At 46.0% G+C, this 21,326-nt stretch overlaps 1 long non-coding RNA gene across 3 annotated transcripts in view; it reads right to left on the bottom strand.

Annotated features, from left to right (window-relative positions):
* The window catches only part of LOC120758496 (uncharacterized), a 201,240-nt gene that overhangs the window by 31,535 nt on the left and 148,379 nt on the right, over window positions 1-21,326 (bottom strand). Inside the window, exon 6 of one of the 3 annotated variants that reach the window (XR_005702898.1) lies at window positions 8,754-10,585. The exons of the other annotated variants lie outside the window; for them this stretch is intronic. This is a non-coding gene — a long non-coding RNA (uncharacterized LOC120758496). Of the gene's footprint in view, window positions 1-8,753; window positions 10,586-21,326 lie in introns of those variants that run through there. 3 annotated transcript variants of the gene reach the window in all.

Here is a 21,326-nt window from a genome sequence, read left to right as displayed (position 1 = left end):
AGCATTACCTTCATTCTCCTTTTGCTTCCTATTAATAAGCTAAAGTTTTCTGCTGGTCTCAGAAATAACCTCATGGCCAAGAGCCACCCAGGTCTGGATGCAGCAGCACTGGCAGAGGTGTGTGCAGTGTCTCCATTCTCACCCTAGAATCCCACCCAGCTGTCCAGGGAAGTGATGTCTCCTATCACACACACAGCCCTTTCCACAGAGAAGGCACTGCTTGATTCATAGGCTTTTGTGAAGACCAGTTCAGCTGGGGCTCATTCATGCCTGTTCTCAGGCACAGGAACTAACACGTCACTCCTTCCACAGTCCCTTGGCCATGGGGGCCATGGCTGCTCCTTGGGAGCACAAAGATGAGCCCTGGCTCAGTCCCATGCCTTGGACACAGCAGGGCTGCCCCAAGAGAGAGCAGAGACTCGAGGAACCTCGTTCAAGCCACCAGGGCTTGGGGACAGTCTCACAAGTGGGAGTGGGCACATGCAGGGTGTGGCTGCCAGACCCTTCCAGCTGCCCCAGAGCAGCATGAAAACCCAAACAACCACGGACCCTAAACTTGTCACACTGCTCGCTTTTTCTCTCCTCTCCTCTCCTCCTGATGTCAGTTCCTGGTGCAATCCCAGAAATAACATGGATAAATTCTTGTCTTGCTATTTTTGGCAGCTCCTCCCCCCGAGGAAAGAGGGAGATTACACTGCGGGCTATTCAGGCGAGCTGGCACGCCGGCCACAAGAGCACTTTCTAGCCCGTGTGGCTCTAATGATAAATCCCGGCCCCGCTGAGCGCTCGGTTTTGGCTTCAGAGCGCACTTGGAAGGCCAGTGCTGTGCTAGACACGCCGCCTACATGTTTGGAAGGTGCTATTTATTTATTAAGTCTATTTAACGAGTAGAAATAGAGCTGTGTGGTGGGCACGGTGACCCAGGGTGACTGGTGTGGGTTGAGAGGCTCCGGCACCACCCCCTGGGCTGCACAGATAAGTACCTGGGTGATCCTTTTAATCTGCACCTAATTAGCAAGAAACAGATGTCAGCCCAGCCAGGCCAAAGCAAACGAGGCCATTTACGGACACCAAGGCACAAAGACCCCTCCTGTACCTCACCCAGCGTGGCCTAAAGACGCGAGGTTGGGAATAACGAGGTGCAGCGTTCCATCAGCCTGCCACAGAAGCGGCACGCTGCGCATGGTACATGACTGCCTTCACACCTGAAAGTGCAGGTTTGTGTTGTGGTGGGTGGTGGATGAAAGAACATTTTGTTACTCTGGGGGTTTACACGGCGTTTACTACACTGTGGCATCGCTTCTAGGAATTCATCTTCAGTGATAACAATAATATCCTTGGATTTTTCTTTTTTTTTTTCTCTAAACACAGTGCCCACACACAGCTCAAAGCAGTACAAAACTGAGGAACACACCAAACAAGGCTGGTTTAAAGAAAATCAGCAGATTGTTTTTAAATTTACAAATGCTTCAATGGCCAAAAGCCTGAAAGAGTCCCAAGTGGAAGCAGATTTTTATGAAAAGTACACAGGATCTTTCATGCTTATGCATAATAGATGGGTTGCACCCAAACAAATCCTGCCAGACCTAAACATGAAATGTTGAATCATCTCTTTCAGGGCCTTGAACCCACAATTTGGCCCTTGAAGGTCTACCTCTTTTCCAGCTGAAGCTTTGTTTAAACACAAAGGTAAGTTGCAACCAGGCCATTTTAGATTCTACTCTAGTTCTACATTTTTACAAATTCCTACACTGTTCAGATCTAGGAATTTAATTTGCCTAGTCACAAAATTTCAAGCCAGACATAATATTTGGAACTAGTAACAGGCAAGGATGTCCCCAAAGAGGAAGCTGGCCAACTTGATTCAGAGCCACATCTCATTGTAGTTGGCATTAGAGCCAAGATTAACTGCTCAGCACCTCAAATCCTTGTGCATGAAAATGAATCCATAACTCTGGATTCATAAGCCCTAAGAACAGCGTAGAACGTAATTTGAGAAGCTTGAGGTCTCCAGAGTCAAACAAACAAGGGACACACAGGAGCATCATATCTGTGAGGTGCTGGGTTCTGCTGTGGAGCCAAGCCGCCACCCTGGCCCTGGCATTACAGACTACAGTCAAAAACCCTTCCTTTTACATAAAGAGCAAGCAGATGCTGTATGTCCTAGTCCAAACCCCACTTCCTAGTCCTGTCTTACAGATGTCATACTTTCAGCCACGTAGCCAACGGTGTGGTGGCTGAAAGACCAACTATTTACTGGAGACCAGCAAAATCCACCAAAGATGTGCACCATTGGAAACCCAGGTATGTCATTATTCATAAAACAGCTGCTGGGGGGCTTGAGAGGACAGGGCAGGAGGGGAGGAGGATCTGCAGGACGGTGGCATCTGGCTCATGGGATGCTGAAGTGGAAAAACTTCACTTTCTGACAAAAATCAAAGTCTAGCTTGGTGCCTTGACCAGCAGCCACATCAGGTCACCAAAACCGAAGGTCATGCCATGACTGAAACAAAGGCATAAGAAAAACTATCCTATGTCTAGACATATTTTAAGAGTAGCCCTCTTGGAACAGATTTAAATTGAGCCTACCAGTCTCTAGACAGCCTAGACCCAGCCTAAGTGACCCCAGTTTTCTCCAGGGGGACAGTCAGTAAATAACCCCTATGGTGTCAGGGAGCAATGGAAGATTCTGCCAGGCCAGATGGAGTTGTCCAAAAGGCTTCTGACATGACGATGTTAGCACAAAGAAAGCCCAGATGTTTGTAACTGTTCATGGGCCAGAAACTCACAGCACAGCCCTCCCAGACTGATCTTCAAATACATAAATGCTCAGCCATCACAGTACTTTTGAATACGCTGGATCACAACAACTGGCTGGACTGCCAGCAAGTAATTCCCATCACTTTATAAAGCACATTAGGCTGCCCAAACAGGAGTACTGCCCTGTGCTACAGCAGCTTTAATCCTATTGAATATCACACATGACTCCTGTTAAGACAGGCTGCAAGGACTTCCATTTTCCTCCTCCCTTGCAAATGCCCATGATGTACTTGAATTTTCTGAGCTGCAGCTTTTCACACTGCTTTCTCTGCCAGCATTGGCTTTCATTATTTCTTTTAAATATAAACTTGGAGCAAAACCTCTTCAGATGTTTCAAGTTACAAATGGGTGGAAAAAATATAATTTTCTACATTAAAAAGAAAGTTTTGTGTGCAATGTGAGGGAGACACACAGGAGGAAAGAAGCGGGGAATAGCTCAAAAATGGCAATACTTTGAAACCTGAAACTTGGCATGGGGACAGTTCCTGACAAAGTGTATGCTCTGCTAAGTTTAGAAGAAATTGTGGTTGTAAAATAAAGCAACGAGCACTTGAGTACACCCTGGTGCACAGACAGCAGAGGACCATTCTCTGCATCACAATCAGCAATCACAAGAAAAGGACCCTCCAGGTCTAAAACAAGAATATCTCAGACCTTAAAAAAAAACAAAAAACCAAAAACAAACGAACAAACAAAACAAAACAAAAAACACAAAAAAAACCAAAACAAACAAACAAAAAACCAAAAAAAACCCAAAAAAACCCATAAAAAAACACAAAAACAAAACAAAACAAAACAAAACAAAACAAAAAAAACCCCAAAAAACAACACCACAATAACATGCCAATGGCCTATCCTTCCAGTGCATTCTAAGACACTTGAGCAATTTGGAGCGAACTAAACAAGAGAGCAAAGCCTTGAGTTTGGGCCACAGAGACACTAATTGCTAATTAATGGCTCCTGAACAAAGAAGCTAGTGCCTCTTTCTCTTAAAAGATGGAAAATTAATCCAGTTCCACCACTGTGACCCACCATTCCGCAGCCATAGTCCTCCTGCATTTCATTCAGTCACGAGGGGATGCGAGGGGAGAGACAGTGTCAAGGTGGGCAGAGCACAGGTGGCTGCCTGGGAAGCCCTCCCACGGCAGGGATAACAGCCCCGGATTAAACGGGGCCAGCGTCACCAGATGTGAGTCCCAGCACAGCAAGGACCGGTTAATCCCAGCAGCAGGAGCAGCAATTAGATCAGACACCTTCCTTTGCATCTATCCCAGAGCTGGGATAATTTCAAACTTGAGGAACAGGTACTGGAGAGAACCCCTGAACACAGGATGAGTCGTTTGCACTTGGAAGTGATGCAAGAGTTCAGGGATTGTCCCCAGTGCCTACTGCTGCCTAGCCTGGCTGAGCCCAGACTCGGGGCTGGGAGAGGGTCAGCAATCCTGTAAAGGATTGCAGTGAGAAGGACAGATGTTCCTCCTCTGGCTGGGCAAGGGACGGCTGATGGAATTTTTAAACTGGAAGAATAATCCGTCACTTTAGTCTGGGACACAGTCTGGACAGGTCGGGATATTCCTCTGTACACAGGCATCCACCTGCAATTTGTGGGTGTCTGCACCATACAGCAATGTGCAGATGGATTAATCCAGGGCCAAGAGAGGCTCTGGTGACCGCTGGTGGGAGCAGCCAGCCTGTGCAACAAGAGCAGAGCTTGTCTTTACACACTGATGGTGAAAGCTGGGCTCACACTGGACTGACCAACTGCACAGAGGGTGAGGGAGAGTGGCTGTCCAGCAGCTCTCAGCTCCCCAGCACATCAGGCTGGCATTTGCACAAAGTGCTGTTTCCTGGCAGTGCTCTTCATTCCCAGATCTCACAGTATAACCGATACAGCTGGACTATGTCTGCACAGGTGATTTGCCTTGGCAGATACCAGCTCGACCAGCCTAGCTCCAAGCAGACACCACAAGGATGGGTCGGATTCAGACCCAGTCAGAGGACCTCAGCCAGCCCCAGCGAAGCACAGATACACCCATATCATTGCCAGTGAGCTGGGCAGAGCTGAGACCCTCGAGCAATCATGTCTGGAAGCATGGGAAATTTTAAAACCTTATAAAAGGAGCTGCCAGACATCAAACAAGGCTGTTGCTGCATGATCTCAGTGCATGTATGACACATCTCTGTCTCCTACTCCATTGTGACATCCCAGCACCGTCCCAAGGAAAGCAGGTAGGAAAAAAAATTAGATTTTTCCCTATTTTCACTAAGATACAGTGTATAGCAGCTCTGAGGTCCCAGCTGAGCACTGCTCGTTGCTATCTGTGATCCAGCCTCAAACTGTCCCAAACTGCAGAGGAGCCTTGCATGCAAACATATTCCCATGGAAATTAGAATAACAGCAGCCCCATTTCATGTTCAAAATTTGCACATTGTGGTTGAAAACTTGGCTGTAGCAACACCTCACAGGGCTCTGACAGCCCCTCTCAGCCTGATGTAGGAGACTTCACCAGAGGAGTGAGCCTGTCTGGAAAGAGCCTCCCAGCCCCTGTCCTGCTTACTGACATTTCCAAAAAAAGGTTCAATTTGTGTAATCTGGGGGAAGAGCTCTCTATTTGCCCACCTTTAAAAGCTGGACTAGAGCAATCAAAACCATTTTACTCGGGAAATTCTGTCTGGACACACAGAGGCAAACAGAGGAGCTGAAGCTCAGAGTGCCTCTGTAAACACCACATTTCCTGCCTCACTCACACATTCAAAAAGGTGGGATGGTTTTGAACACCCTTTGTTGAGAGAGACTTTTCATTTTAGCTACCCTGGGTCAAAGCAAACAACATCACACAATACCTCAAGGTGGTTTCTTTTGGCTTTTTATACTTGGAAAAAACACTGAGCACATTTTTACTGATCCAAATATTGTCCAAACAGGCACTGGCATCACTACATATTACTTCCATCATCCCCTGTGCTGTAACCATGGAAAATAAAAAACTTCAGGCACTGGGGAATGATCTGAACTTTGATCTGAAGCAAACCTCTGCAGAAGGTTGGAAAAAAAAAATCACATATGCAAATTATTTTAGCATTTGTCATTTTTTAGCATATTTTTCCTCTATTTTTTGTTCTGAGGAAAGGCAAGAATAGAAAATCAAAATCCCAATAGAATTACTATAAGTGTTTTGAAGACAGCTTATTTGGAAGAGAAGTCAGGGACAGAACATAAAAGCCTGGTCTAATGAGATTTCCATTCCAATTTTGCCAAATATAGGACATTTGCATATTGGGAATTTTGCAGGCATCCAAATTGTGGCTAATTGAAAACCTGTGCAGTGAAACATGAGATACAACTTGAATAAACTGAGCTTGCACAGCATTTGACCAGACCTTAAGTGCAAGAATAGGAGTTTTAGTGGATGATTTGGAAAGTCAAAGAAACCAAGTAAAATGACTTTGCACAGGGTGCATGGTATAACCACAAGAACAGCTGCAGAAAAACTTCTGTGGCATCAGGATGCTGGAAGGATCGAAGAAAAGGTTTATATACTGGTGTGGCTAATGAGGAACAAATTGCCATTTGGGAACAAATGGCTTCAGAGTCCTGGTGCTCAGGGGCTGAACCTGGGAGATGCCAGCAGGAAAATGTCTCCTTTGAAGACAGCATGGACAGCACCTCGCAGCCCATGCACTGTAAAGAAAACAGCCCTTTCAGAGGCAGGAGGTGAAACAGGACAAGAGCAACCTCGCTGTGGTGAAGAGAGCTGGTGAACAGAACTGCTTTGCTGATAGTTCCAATTCTACATCGATGATTCACTGAGCATCGCTCCCAGCTCCGACCTGCCCGGGGCAGGAGTGGACCCTACCCCACACCTGGCGCAGGATTATCTCAGCAGGACCAGAAATACATTAAAAGGATACATTTGAAATTAATGTGTACCCAAAACAAACTTGAGCCCAGTTGTCTTTTCATCAGAAAACTGTGTCACTGGGTGATTTTGCAGGTGATTCCTTTGATTCTTTTAAATTCAAGAAAGCCAGGTGGCCACCAGCAAGCCTGAAACAGCCAATGCAGCCTTGAAGCAAGGATGCACTTCAGGACTGGCCCAGAGAGCCGGGACCACACAACCTCTCTCTTCTCCCAAGGAGGACCAAACATGCATGGCTGTGCTCCAGCTTTAAGGGGAATCATGTAACTGAGACAATACCAGAGAGCAGCCTGGGTTCACACCATTGCAGCCAAGGTGGATTTTTGTCAGGGGACCATTAGCTCAATCTCACACCCCATTTATCAGTCTCTGCTCTCCCACACGAGCTATTGTGTGGGTGAAGCAGAGGAATTCACAGCAAGTCTCTCGCTCTCCGTTTCCCATCGGCAGAGTCTTTTTAAAGAAAAAATCAGGCAACAACTGGTGACGGTGCATAAGAGCATTTCTGCCAGGAGAGCTCTGTGAGGCAGGCACACGGAGAGGTGTGATCCTTCACTGATGGAGTTGTGCTGGAAACAATCCCACGTGTGGATATGGCCCCACCCATGCACTACCACCCCCCTTTCCTTTTTCTTTTTTTTTTTTTTTTTTTTTTTTTTTTTTTTTTTTTTTTTTTTTTTTTTTTTTTTTTTTTTTAACAAAAATGGCTTGTGTTGTGCTTTATGTCTGCACAAAGGCATATTTTCTTTCTTCTTGTTCTGGTATTACAAAGCACATCTATGTCCAGATGAGGCAGCATTTGGTGGGTGTAACAGCCTTTGGTGTCCTATTTTGGGCAGGTGTTCATTGTATAGCCAAGACCTCACATTCTCTGGAACAGATGAACACGGCTCAGGATTATCCCTTGACACATCTCCAAACAGCTTAGAAGACATAAGAAAGGGGTGTGAAAACAGTGAAGACTTTCAGAGGTCTGCTCACATGCATGAAATGAAAAGCAACTGCATTTTCAGACCGTGTTAGTCTGAAGAAAAGGAGAGTAATAGGTCTTAGTGGGGGGTTGGTGGATGGATAGAGACAGTGGAGATGAAGAGAGATATAAACACAGCTGAAATAAATTCTGATTTCTGATCAAGGGAGTATATTCATGGAGTATGGAATGTGGTATTAGCCCAGCTGAACACACAGCAGCAGCAGGCACTGCGACCCACAACCACAAAGTGAGCAAAAGCTCTTGGCAGCAGCAGTCCATAAAAAGGACATAAATAATTAGAGTTCTTCTAAACAAGGTCAGGTTTTAGCTGCTGTTTCTTTTCCTCCACCGAACAGTCAAGGGAGGTGGCTCAAAATTATTCAGGGCGGGTTTCGTCCTGGTGAGTCTCAGAACAAGGTAGAAGATTTGAAAAGATTCAGAGCCTACAGTGTTTACCACAAACGTTGCTGTTCATTAAATGTGAGCTGAGGCATGAGCGCTGCAACTCCTGGAAGATGAGTTTGCTGCTTCCTCAAAACAGCTCTGCTGACAGGAACTTATTTGCTGACACCTTGAATAAAGATGCTGCTGCAGTTTTCACGTTCTGTCCCACAGCAAGACAGTTCCCCTGGACCACTGCACCACAGCATTTCTCTAACTGTGCTGCCCCTTCCACTTCTCACAAAAAGGGAAAAATATACAGAATTATCTGCAGGTAGAGACTGAAAGGAGGGTTATTTCTTAATGATTCAAGGCAACTAAAATATCCTTCCATTTGCTGCTGCTACATGAGTGACTGATTTGAGGTGTAGGGTGGTGTGGCTGGAGTGTAATCATCAGATCTTCCACTAAAGACACACTTGGACATATGACTCTGCATCATCTCCCTGCCACAGACAGCCTTGCCTTCTACAACTCAATGGAAATACAACACCCCAAAGAAGTCAGAAAACACTACGTAAAGAAAACAACCAAGATTATTATTGTCGTATTTCTACTTTGTATTTTAATGCAAAAATGCTTGAAGCATCTGACCGATCACAGACTTTCCCAAAGAAAAAGATTCTTCCTCTCATAATTCTACTTCAGGTACAGAAACATCCAGGAAAATAAATGCAGTGCTCAGTGGCTGGATCTTTATCATCCACCTTCAAGCCTCCATGCTGCTCTAGAAGACAGCACAGACAGGGTCACTGTTCCTGCTGGTGGCCATTTCATACCAAAATCCCCACAGTTCTCCTCCAGCATGAGGACATCCATCAAAAGGAACATTACTTCAGCTCTGACAGGCAGCCACAGGCAGGGGAGGATTGTTACATAAAGCATCAGTGGGAGTAAACAGGGATATGACTTATAGGCACAGTAATGCTTCCATCTCGGGGGACCCTCACGGAACCACACAGGCCCTGGGACTCCTCTGGGTGATTAAATACAGAGATCAGCTTGCTGGCAGCCACTCAAGGCTTCACACCACACACCTGCCTTTTCTCCTGTATGTTCTCTTTGTGTGCACTTGGGCTGGTGCTGTCCCCATCCATGGAATCTGCACTCAGCACGAGGTCTCTTCTGCCAGTAGCCAAAGGACGGAGCAGCAGACACACCTTGGCTTCCAAGGAGCCCTTACAATATCTGGATGAAGATTTCTCAACTCCAGCACGTTGTCCTACTGCATTGTCAGACAACAATCACTGCTGTGTACTGGTCTGGAAGCACTTTGCATTTGGCATTTTTCAAACAAAACTGTGCAAGGGTTAACGACCATTAGCACCCAATTCTGACAATTTCTGAGGTTTGAGACACCCCCAGCAGTCAGCACTAACTCAAAGACTAACAGCTGTGACACAGAGTAGACACAGGAGAAACTTTCTGCCCTTTGACCAAATAAATTTTCAACCTTACTCATCACTCAGAGTAAGACCTCACCTAACAGCACCAAACAAAGGAACCCCATCCCCACATTGCCTGGCTGTCCAATGTTCCCACATACTATGCTCCTGCATCCATAATCCAGACAAACTCAAGCTAGAAGGGGACAGCACATGGTCACCAACACCCTCTTTAATTGACATTCCCTCAGTCAACCTTCCCAGACGAAACCTGGGCTCCATAAGAAATAACCCTCTGGCAGTTTCCTAGAGAACACCAGGTTACCCTCCCTTACAAAGTGTTGTTCTGTGTCTGGGCACAGCAGCGGTGCAAGGAGAGCTGATTGCTACTGCCATGGCCTGGACAGACTCCATCCTCTTGAGAAATAATGTATTGCTTTTCTCTCTCCTGTTTTGTGCCGTGCATCATGGGTGACTACCACCAAACTGTCACTGCTGGAATTGCCAAAACTGGCTTTTTGTCCTGGGCTGCAGCCAATGGTAGCTTCCTCCTGCCCTTTTAGGAAGCATTGTGCAGCCTCTTCATTCTTCTCCCAGTCCTGATGACGACAACAGACAGGAGCCCAACAGAGCTCTCTCCCTTCCAAACCCCAGTGCCCAGGATATGGCAGGGATGGAGTTAATTTTCATCCCAGCAGCCCGTACGGTGCTGGGTTTTAGATCTGTGACTTTATCAGTTTGATAACACACCAGAGTTCTGGTTACTGCAGAGCACAAAGACCATCCCTGCTTCTCACTCCACCGCCCAGGGCGTGGAGGGAGGGTGTGAGGGGATGCAGGTGGGACCAGAGGCAGGGTCCATGGCAGCTGCTGCTCAGAGACTGTCTGGGCATCGATTGTGGATGGTGGCGGATGATCATCCCTGCAGCACTTACCCCCCTCCTGCCTTTGTGCTCCTCCAGCTATTAAGGTGTCTTTTTCTTCACCCAGGAGGTTTTATGACGTTTGTTATTCCAGTGCTCCCCCGGCTCTCCCTAGGGGAAGGACTGAGCAAGTGGCCAGGTCAGCTGCTGGATGGGGTCCACGCAACATACCCTAAACCCCTTAAAAGTACATTTTCAGGCTCATCTTTACAGGACTGAACTTTCCCCCCCCACCCCTTTTTTTTTTCTTTATTTTTTTGGCTTTTATGTTTTGTTTTTTTGGTGCTGTTGTTGTTGTTGTTTTGTTGGTTTTGGGTTTTTTTCAATTACAGCTAAAACCATCCTGTATCAAACAAAACCTCCCTTTAGTGTCTCAAAATGTCCTGCATTCTGATTTTTTCAGATGTCACATTCACTTCAGACTTTAGGTCATGTTAATTCAAACAAACACTAATTAAAGCCATGTAGGGACTTGGGACACACTGGGGCATCACGATACTTCTCAGGAGCTTTCTGGACCTCAGCCCTTGAGCTTTAGAAGGTAAAGCCATGAGTCTGGGGCAATGGCATTTGGGCAGGATTTGAATTCCCAGATCTTCCCCTTGTAGAAGTCAAGTCTCTCTGAGACACTGAGGAAGCAGAGAGAGGAAAAAGCAATCCTGGTTTGTCAGTTTTGTGTGCAGCTCTCAGCTGTGCCCATCTCTGGATTTTGTTCTCAAGTGCTGAAACATTTCAGGCTTCTCAGACAGGGAGAGCTGCACTTTTGGAGGCTGTCCAAACCATCCATTAAGCTTCTCTTAGTGAGTAAATTGTTCTGCTTGATTCATGGGCATCGCTCTTGTCTCTGAAGGGAGTTAACCAAATGTAACCAGGACTAGAGCACAGTGCTGTGCAAACAACTGGGACCAATTTGATCAATACTGAAACAAACAGCAAGAATTTTATCCCATCTGACATAGAAGCTAATTGAGTCTTGAAAAGAAGCTTTGTAGAGGCAGAGAGAACATTTCCACAGGTATGTGACCGTCCCCAAATCCCTCATTTCACATAGTCTTCCCTATCATTCTTTGCACCACTGCTTGCCCTAATTTTCTCCATCAGCTTGTCAGAGCCACTGGGATATTGTTGCACATGCTTTCTCTGCACTCATCAGTGGCTGGAAAAAATCTCAAAGCTTGGACCAACTGCAAGAGTTTCTGCACTTCCTACAGCATCTTTTCATTGCAACTCCACTGCTGCCTTCCTCTGAGCCAGCCCTGGGACAGCAGCACTTCACAGAGCTACACCCCAGCTCTGCGACTGAGCTAAAAGGTGAAACCCACTTCAGCTCCCCGAGCAGCTGATGTCTGGCCTGCTTGTTGCAAAGAGATCTTCACCAACAGCTCCAGTGACTGGAATTTTAACTTTCATTGTCATTCTCCCTCACTGGAGTACTGAATTGCACCAAGCTCCTGAGCAAGGTCCCCATCAGGCTCTCCTGCTCTTTTCTCCTGTCTTGGCCTCGCACAAGACTCCTTCCTGCCTCTGCAAAACCACTCAAGACTGTTGACACTTCACTCTGTTTGAAGAGCCCACGACTCAGGATAACAATGCTCCATTAGCAGTTTTCCCAAAGGTTGCAGTGATAACCAACATGACCACAGCAGCTGCAGAACAGGCATCAGTTCTGTCTCTGCTCCTCCCCGGACCCCAACAGCCCAAGGTGCACCCACGAGCCGTCACTGGAGGAGCTGCGCATGGAAGTGGAGCAGGAGAGATTTAGTCCCAGCACAAGAACCAGCCAGCCTTGCCAAAGTGTTTATGAGCAGCTACTGAACCCTCAAATGGCAATCTCAAAAGCCAACCTCACTTCACTCAGGCAAATTATGAGGGTTTCTGTTAATGTTGTTCAAGGTATACCCTTTTGCTTCCAGAGTAACCAAATGCATCTCTGGCCTATCATCTGCAGTGCAAGCACTGCCCAAACCCTTCCAGTGCTGACAAATATATTCTTCCATCATTGCTCAATTGCTGTTTGCCTAGTTTAGCTCCATTTATATTATAATAGCATTTCAAGCCAGAGCCAGCCTTCAAAAGCAGATGAATCTGAAATTAACAACAGAGGCATTTTCACTCTGAGGTCTGGATGAGAGCATAAAATAACTGAACTTTGTTCCTGTGGCTTATTACATCATCCAGCCCCTTTGACTGAAAATATTTCTATTCCTCGCTCCAGCCCATCTGTTCTTCGGAAAACTCCTTCTCTCTATTTACTTGAAAAACAACTAACTGGAGGCAAAGGCGCTCCCCCACCCCCAGAGGAAAGTATGTTTGCAATTAGGCGAAGAGCACTCCATGTTTATTCCTGCTGGTGCATGTGCATGCAGGCACATGTGTGTGTACGTGCCTATTTTTAGCCGCACTGTCAAAATCAGCCTAATATTTCACAGCAAAGGAGGTCTTCTTGACCCGCAAAACACATCATTACTTCTAATTAGGAAAAAAAAGAAACAGAATTGTCAAAAATATCTCTCTGCAGGGAAGACGTGCTGTGAGATGATGGGACTTTTCCCTGCTGTTGTGTTTTCTTTAGCTTTAATTTGCTTTGGTGTAAAAACTGAGCCCAGTTAAATCCCTCAGCCAGCAGGGAAAGGAAGAAGGGGCTTAGGACACTTCTCTGTGTGGGTTGAGAAAGACATTTTGTGTCTTCCTTTCAGATGAAAAAGTGCACTTGTCCAACAGAGGTTCACCTCATTCAGCACAGCCTCCCCTGCCTGTGCTGTGTTCAGGCTGTCCCTGCTGCTGTACCTCTCTTGCCCTGGAAGGAGACCAAGCTGAAGTGGTACAAGCACTGGTGCAGCCCACATCATCAGTACAAGAATTATTTCCACTGAGACAGTCGAGCACATCTCTAACAAGAGAGGCATTCTCCTCCGCTTGCCATCTATAATGGGAAAATGACACATTCTCCTTTGTCTTATTCCTTCCTCATTACAATCACTTCTGGGAAAAAAACCCACTACTTGACCACTTGCTGGGACTGTGCCTGCAATGAGGTGGGTCTGCAGTGAGTTTGTGGCCTCAGGACACAACTTCATACACACAAGAGCAGGAGCATGGAAAGACATTCATTGCACCATTCCTGGGAGCAAGACCTGCATGCCTGCCAGGTCACTGGGACACAAACACTCTGAAGAAATCCTACATGAGTCAGGGCTGAGCTCCTTTCAAACAATGACTGCAAAACCACAGGGAAAGGGGTGAAATCCCCTCTGACAACCTCGCCAGTGGATTCCCAGAAATGGTTGGTGAGAAGAAATGCGTTTGTAGTGTTTGACAGAAGGAAATCCCTCGGACAAGGCAGCAATTCCCTCCTCCAGCAGAGGAGGGAGGCTGAGCAGCTCCAGGATGTGCCCCCAAGGTGGAAGAGCACAACAGGCTCAGCCATTCCTTAGGGCCTGATTTATTTCTGCCATGACAGAAGAGAGGCTGTATAAATTTGAACAGTGACACTTGGACAAGTTTGTCCATTCAGCCAAGCTAGATAAGAAATTCCACCGTGTAGGACCTGACACACACACACACTGCACAACAGCCCAAAGGAGCAGGATTTCTAGGTAGTATTGGAGAACACGATTCATATTTCATGCTCACTGTGGCCTTGGTATCTCTGTTTAAGCCCTTAACCTCTACCTAATTTGGTTTCTGATCCACTTAGATCTGTACCTGGACCATGAATAGTTCTATTACAAGGAACTCCACTGATGGAAGTCTACTTTGTTGTTCACGTTGTAACAAAAATTGTATTTTTCTAGATACATGGTCTATTCATGTGCTTCTGCTTTGTAATTCACATTTGGTTATGTGAAACAGAGAAGTTTCAGTTCAACTGCTAAAAAGATTATGGTATACAAGACTATAAACTATAAAAACCTGAGCAGCAAACTACTGAAGACATTTTTTTTTTCACCAACCAACCAACAAACCAACCAATCACACACACACACACACAAAAAGGATTAAAAGAAAAACCCAAACAAAAAAAAACCAACCAATCCCACATCAGACAACCTGCTTTAAGTCTGCACTCCTGTTGAGAATGAAATGGGTTCACCATGTCCTGCCTTATCCACAGGGGTACAGAATACAAGTGCTTTGCCTTTCTTCTCCTACCTCCTTCTGACATTGTCAGATTTGGTTATGCCTGAGGAGTGCAGCAGGCAGACAGCAACACACAGTCCATTTAGCTCCATAAAGCAAAGCAGCCGTGCTTGCAACAAATTGTATTTCAAGACAGAATGAAACAGATCTTGTAAAGTGCATTATTTCAGAGATCAGATTTTAAAGGAAGTATTTGCCTGCAATCTGTAAGCATCACAGGTACAGACAACAGGTTTGTTTTTATTTCATGGCAATTTACAGGTGTAAGAGACAGAAGAACCACGCCTTTAAATTTTTTAACCTCCTGATATATCTAGTTTTGCGATTATGAACATTATTTACATATAGAAATTACTGTCCTTTCCTACCAGGAGCAATGTGGTAGTCAAGGAAGATGTTTTTCTACAGATCCAACTTAGACATACACAACACACTTCTGAGCCCTTATCCTAAAGTCTCTAACTCCTTCCTCCCTTGTGGCACTGAGGTACCACTGTGTCCAGTTTGCTTTCCCAACTCACTGCACCCTGCTGGAGGGCGTCCAGCTTCACCCAATAACCCCTCCATGCCCCTGCACACCACCCCTGTGAATCAATCCCATAGTGGGAGAGGGGATTTTCTTCCTGCTTGTCTGTAGCTTCATCTTTCTGCTTGCTTTGGGCAGCACTACTAAACACTGACTGTTTTTCCAAGCTTAGCCAGAACGGGTACAACCGATTTCCCGACATCCTGGCACCCATCCAAACCCTCCATTAGCCTCGAGTTCACAAACTGATACATCTTCCAAAAGGCTCATGGGCAACGCTACTGTTTCTGAAAAGAAATTAACTTCAGGTAAATGAAAATAAGATTTACTGCTTGGGGCAGGTTGCACGCAGTAAATTACTCAGGATTTATGAATTGTCATCCATAAGGTTCCATTCACTCGCAGCGACAGGGGGCCCTTGCATCGGCCACTCCGGGCACTGCCCATGAAACCTCTGCTATGTGTGCGCGTCGCTGGAGCAGCTCTGGGTGTGGATCCCATCTCCGCGGGGCTAAGAACTGCCCAAGCGCCATGGCAGGTGCACAGTCACATTATCCTGGTAGTGCTGGTTGACACAGCCCTGTGTAGGAGCCCCACCAGCACCTCCTCCTCCCCTTGCCCTGCCCTCTGCTGCCTCAGCAGCATGTGTGAGCCAGGCAGGGTGTGGGGAAGGGGCTGCAGAGAGACCCTCAGCTCCTTGTCACAAGGTTGAGTCCTTGGCATGCTGTTCACCAAGGGACACCAAGGCCACAGTGGAGCCTCAGGAATGTCCAGCCAGGCAAGGCTCTCCCTGCCACTGCTCCCTCTCACTGGCTGCTGGGGGCTCTTCCAGTCCAGGCTTGGTTATATCCAGTAGAAAACACAATATTCAGATTTAGGAACCTGCTCTTACCCCCTCTGGACTCGGTCCCAGACCCCACAGTCTTCTCAGCAGCATCAATCCTGAGCAGCGAAAGGTCCCTACCCTCAGCACAAATATGGATCTGCAGAGGCTCCTTCCGACATTTGTTTTCTCTTTCTGTGATTACTGAATTCCATCCAACCGCACAAACATAGTAATGTTGCGCCACCAAACGTGGAGCAGATTCCTCACCCCTAGGCAGCTCATCAGACCCTCACAATTCTCCGGTGTTGTATGTCCCAAATACACCTTCAGCAAGGGCTGGAACAGGTCACCTCGGGCTTGATGTTAAACCAGAGCCCGAGGGTTTTGCTGCTTCAAACTCCTCAGTTTGTCCAACACCTACAATCTTTTAGCAGTTTCACACACCACTTCTAGAAATATATTCTTAATAACACTGCTGCAAAACAACCTCAGGGGACCCAGTGTCATAAGCAACAGAGCCACCACCACTCCCGAAGTGTGCAGCCTGTGAAGAGGAGCCATCTGCCATCTCAGCACTCTGAGCAGAGCTGACCCTTCACAAACTCCCCCCAGGACCTGCTGGTAGCAGAGGGTGGAGGGGAAAACTTAACTTTATGCTTGTGGGATTGAACATCATGGTAAAAAAAGCCCAAACCTGAGTCCCCATCTGTTTTTCAGTATAAACATTGGTTTTCTGTGGAAAGGGGAGATTTTAAGATGGGGCAGAGCTATCCCTATGAAACAAAAGCTGTTTATGATTATCCAATATTGTGCCATATTAAAGACTGTTCCCACCAACAGCACAAATAGATCAGGGTTGGTTGTGGTTGGCTTTGTGTCACTTTTCCCTCCTCTTCCTGGGGGCTTCAAACCCAGCTTAAACCTTGGGTGAACAACGGCTCAAACAAAACCACCACAAGCAAAAGTCCTCTGAGCCAGCAGGGGGAAAAAAGCTTTTACCAAACTGCCACAAAATGGAGAATGCAGGAGAGAAGCAGTGCCAGGGCAGCTGGCAGCATCCCTGTGGAAATGGTGATCTTGGGTGCACAGGTAGAGTGAAATCCCCTCAGTTACCAATGCTACAGCATCGGGGAAACATCATCAAGGTTCAGTTCAGACAAAAATAAAATCCACCAAAAATAAAATTATTGATTTGAACTCACATTCTTTTCCTGAGGTTGACAAGTTTTATCTAACAGGTTGATTCTGTCACCAGCTTTGCACACAGAGCTATGGAAAATGTCAGAATTTCAATCATGTTTCTGGATGTTTTTTGCAGTAGCTGGTAATTCTTAATAATCCCTCAGAGCCATCCACTCTATAATTGCAAAAATAGACTCAAAATTAATGTGTAATAGAAAATAGGTGGCTTCAAATAAATTTTAAAGCTGAAATTTAATCTCACAGGAAAATGCCTCAGAGTTATCCAGAAGGAAAAACACCTTGTTGGGACAGGTTTTCCATGGAATTGCAGCCATGGGAGCACCACTGGACTCAGGGGAAGAGTACTCTTCACAAACCTTGAGGAAAAGGAAGGACGACCCTGAGCAAAGGGTCCATTTCCTTCCAATTTTTTTTTATTTTTAGGATTCACTACCATAGCAATGTGTCCAGCCATCTCTCCAGGTTAAGTTTTTTATCCTTTCTCCTGGGAAACCAATCCTTGTATCAATAATACTCAAGGCTATATCTGCATCTGGCAAGAATTCCCACAGCTTTCAATGGAGCTACAACAACGGCAAGCAGCAGATCCGCTAAGCCCACCCTAAAACTGCTCTTAACTTCCTTTGCTGCCTCTTACCTAAAGCCCCTTTGGGCTAGAACTTCTATTCCTTCAAAGTGGCTCACCCCTTAGAAATACACTCAACTTTTCAGCGTTTCAGCAAGGAAGATTTAGCTGCTGCAGCTGCTCTTTCAATCCACCCTGCTCATACCTTCAGTCTGGGATGGAGCCTCCTCCTACACATTTTTGGACACTTATGTGAAGCAAGCAGAAACCCCAAGCCTGCTGAGGTGGGAGCAGGTCTGGCACAGGATGCGGTCAAAGAAACCAAAGGATTAACAGCCATTAGGGAACCTCATCCAGGCTTCAAACATAAAACCCAACACTTCCTGCGTGGCTGAGGAGCACATGCCTGAGGGACAGTGCCCCTTTATGTGCTCCCAGACACGCCGTGTGTGCCTGGCTCTCCGGAGGCCAATGAGCTTCATTCAGCAGGGGCAAAAAATAGACAAAGATGAAATCAAATATCATGACATTTTCTCAATGTTTCCAGTCAAACAGAAAATTAAACAGGCTCAGTTTTATTGCCAGAATGTTAATTTATTCACGGCTTTGGGGAAAGCAGACTCAGGCACACACAGAAGGTCAGGTTTAATGTTGTTATTAGCTGTCCCTTCCTTCCTCCTAGAAATGCTCACAGAGCTACTTCCCAATCAAAGGGGAATATTTAACTCGGGGAAGATGTGGGTGAAGGGCTGGAGGATTATACAAAGGAGGAAAGCAAGGATAGTTCAAGTCACTTGGTGGCAGACAGGTGGAGCCGGCACCGTTTACCCCCAAATGATCTTTCTCTCTGCCCATGAGAGACTTCTGCTGTAACAGGGTTGTGGATGCACTGCACTGGGGGAGGTTGGGTTGGTTTGATTATGATTCAGTGACACTAAAATCTATTATTCTGTGAGCATGAAATATGGAGTGGGAGAGTTTACCCTCTTCAAATGCCAAAAAACTGATACCGAATCAAAGTTCTGATAAAAGAAATTAAAGGAGTAGATATATTCCTATATCATGGCCATTAAAGCACTGTAAGGGAGGGTAGGAAAGGTGGCTTAAAAATAACAAAGCGTTCCTAAGAACAAGTGTCGTCCCAGACTTCTCAAAATCAGGATTTGTGCCATGTCTGTACCTGGATGTGTATGTGTGTCCCACACACTCTCCGGGCTGCAGATTGAACCCCCTGTCTCCATGCAATGCAGAACACATCACTGGGTGCTCTGACACAGATATCATATCCTCATGCACAGAGGAGAGCTGGGCCAGGAGCAGAAAGGAAGGGAATTTGGAAAAAGTGACAAATCATCCACCTCCAGAGGCACCAAACACCAGCTGCAGCTCTGAAAATGGATCCCCAAACCCACCAGCATCGTTAGAGGAAAAGGGAACCTCCTCCCCTGAAATCACACTGCACAGAACCTGCGGCCACGGTGTCACCAGCTCACTGTGGACAAAGCTGGTGTGCAGCCTTCCACAGAGCTGTGGTTTTTCTGAACTGATTCTGGATCATCTTTCCAAGATCTCTGGCAACCGAAGGAGCTGGTTAGGAAAAATGGGCTGACTGCAGATGAAATGTGAACCTGGCGCTTGCTGGAATGGGCGCTCACTACATTCAAAGGCTCACAAGAGAATTCAATGCGGTAATGATTTTTACAAGCTACGGTGAACAGATACATTGCGAACCCCCCATAAAATCCCTCTTCTGAATTCATATTTACTAGCCCTTAGGAAATGACTTTTTCTTGGAAGATCAAACACCCTCAGTCCTTCCAACTAATTAAATTGATTTCCCTGGGAATAAATTGCAGTTGTCACCTAATCAGATGATGCATTTTAATATGTTGACTTTCCAGTGGTGAAGTATCTGAATTCCACAGTGTTTTGGTTAGACTATGTACCCTGCTTACGACCCAAGTCTAGTTTGTTAACAAGGAAGTTAACAGCTCATTGGAAAAAATTATGCCACCAATTCAAGTCCCCATTTCAGGTGTTTTGTTTGTTTGTTTTGTATGTTTTTTGTTTTATTTGTTGCTGTTGTTTTGGTTTAGTTTTTGAAAGCACTGAGAACTTAGCACATCACCAACATTCCTTGCGTCTTCTTGGATACTGTTTGTGGTCATACCAAGAAGCTCAGTGTCCCTCAGCTCTGGCTCAAGCCCTCTCCAAAATTAGATGTAAATTCTGGGTAAAAGTTTCAACATGCCTAACAGCTCGTGTTTATGGAACAGCAGTGACAGAAAAAAAGGTCCAAATACAGCCAGCAAAGACACAACAATGATATCTGAAGTCATTCACTGGGAAGGACTTAAGTTGTCCTGATGTGTCTCAGAGCCATCAGCAGTGTCAGCCCTTTGTCACTACTGCAGGTGATGGAAAATGCAACTCAAGTCAAACCGGGTGGAGAAATTGATGCACTTAGTGAAAGACTGTTAATTTACTTTTTAAAACCAGGAAGAGGCTGACCCAGAAATTCAGTTTTCAGTGATTTTAGTAGCAATGGGACCGAATGCAGAGGACAACCCTGGGAAAGATGAAAATGTGGGCTAAAACAAACTTTTGGGATGGTGAGATTCTTGGGAGCAATATCGCATATTCCTCCCTGGTGATACAACTATGAAGCAACTCCCTCTGGTAACTAATATCCCTTGCACTAGTGAAATACTTATGCCCCAATATCCTGTGTGACCAAGCCCTGAGCTGCACCTGGTCACATTGCATTTGTTCCCCAGAGAAGCTCAGAGGGATGCAGTTCCTTGCCAGGAGCTTTTCAGGGCATCACAAACCATGTGCCAGCTTCTTACTCATGGTCAGTGTCACAATATGAAAACATTACCAAAGTCTCGTGGTGCGAGCCATTAACACACTGAAGTCACTAAAGGTGACACTTGCACTTCTGCTCTAGGTACCAGCCCTACAGAGGATTGCTCCCAGGGGAAGCAGGAACACATTTGAGTGGGAGCCAGGGTTTCCAGGGCTCTTGTGAAGAACCCTCCTTGTGCACAATAAAAATACAGGCCAGCTACGCCAGCTTATAAGTGAACGCTGAGCAAAGGGGTTTGAGGACACACCAAGGGATAGGAAGCCCCACTAGAGGAACTCTGCTGAAGTTGCAAAGGCCACGCAACAGGGCATGAAATACACTAAAACGTTTGCATGACCAAAAGGTCAATCACACGAAGTATATGCCTTCAGTAAACTTTTTAGAAGTGGATTTTTTGAAAGAGCAAGCAAATTGTCTCTCTCGTCTCCTTAGATGTGTTTTCCTCCAAACCAGTATGAACACACATGACCAAACTTTCTAGCTCTCCGACAAAGAGCGATGGTGGGTCAGCAGGGACACAAACAGAACACTTAAGTCCCTCTGCTGCAGAAAATCAGGCTAGTAAATTGTTCTCAAACTGGACAAACTTGGTGTGGTTTGGGGTTTTTTTTTAGGTTAAGTGGGGTTAATGTTTGGATGAGGAGCACATTCCAGTGTGATTTCACCACTGAAATGCAGCCATCTCTGGGGTGGAGTCCTGCAGCTGCTGGTAGTGCACATGTATTTTGCTCAATA

Source organism: Hirundo rustica, chromosome 12 (assembly GCF_015227805.2).
Source record: "Hirundo rustica isolate bHirRus1 chromosome 12, bHirRus1.pri.v3, whole genome shotgun sequence".
NCBI classification, from domain to species: domain Eukaryota; kingdom Metazoa; phylum Chordata; class Aves; order Passeriformes; family Hirundinidae; genus Hirundo; species Hirundo rustica.
This window is presented reverse-complemented; position numbering and strand designations above follow the sequence as displayed.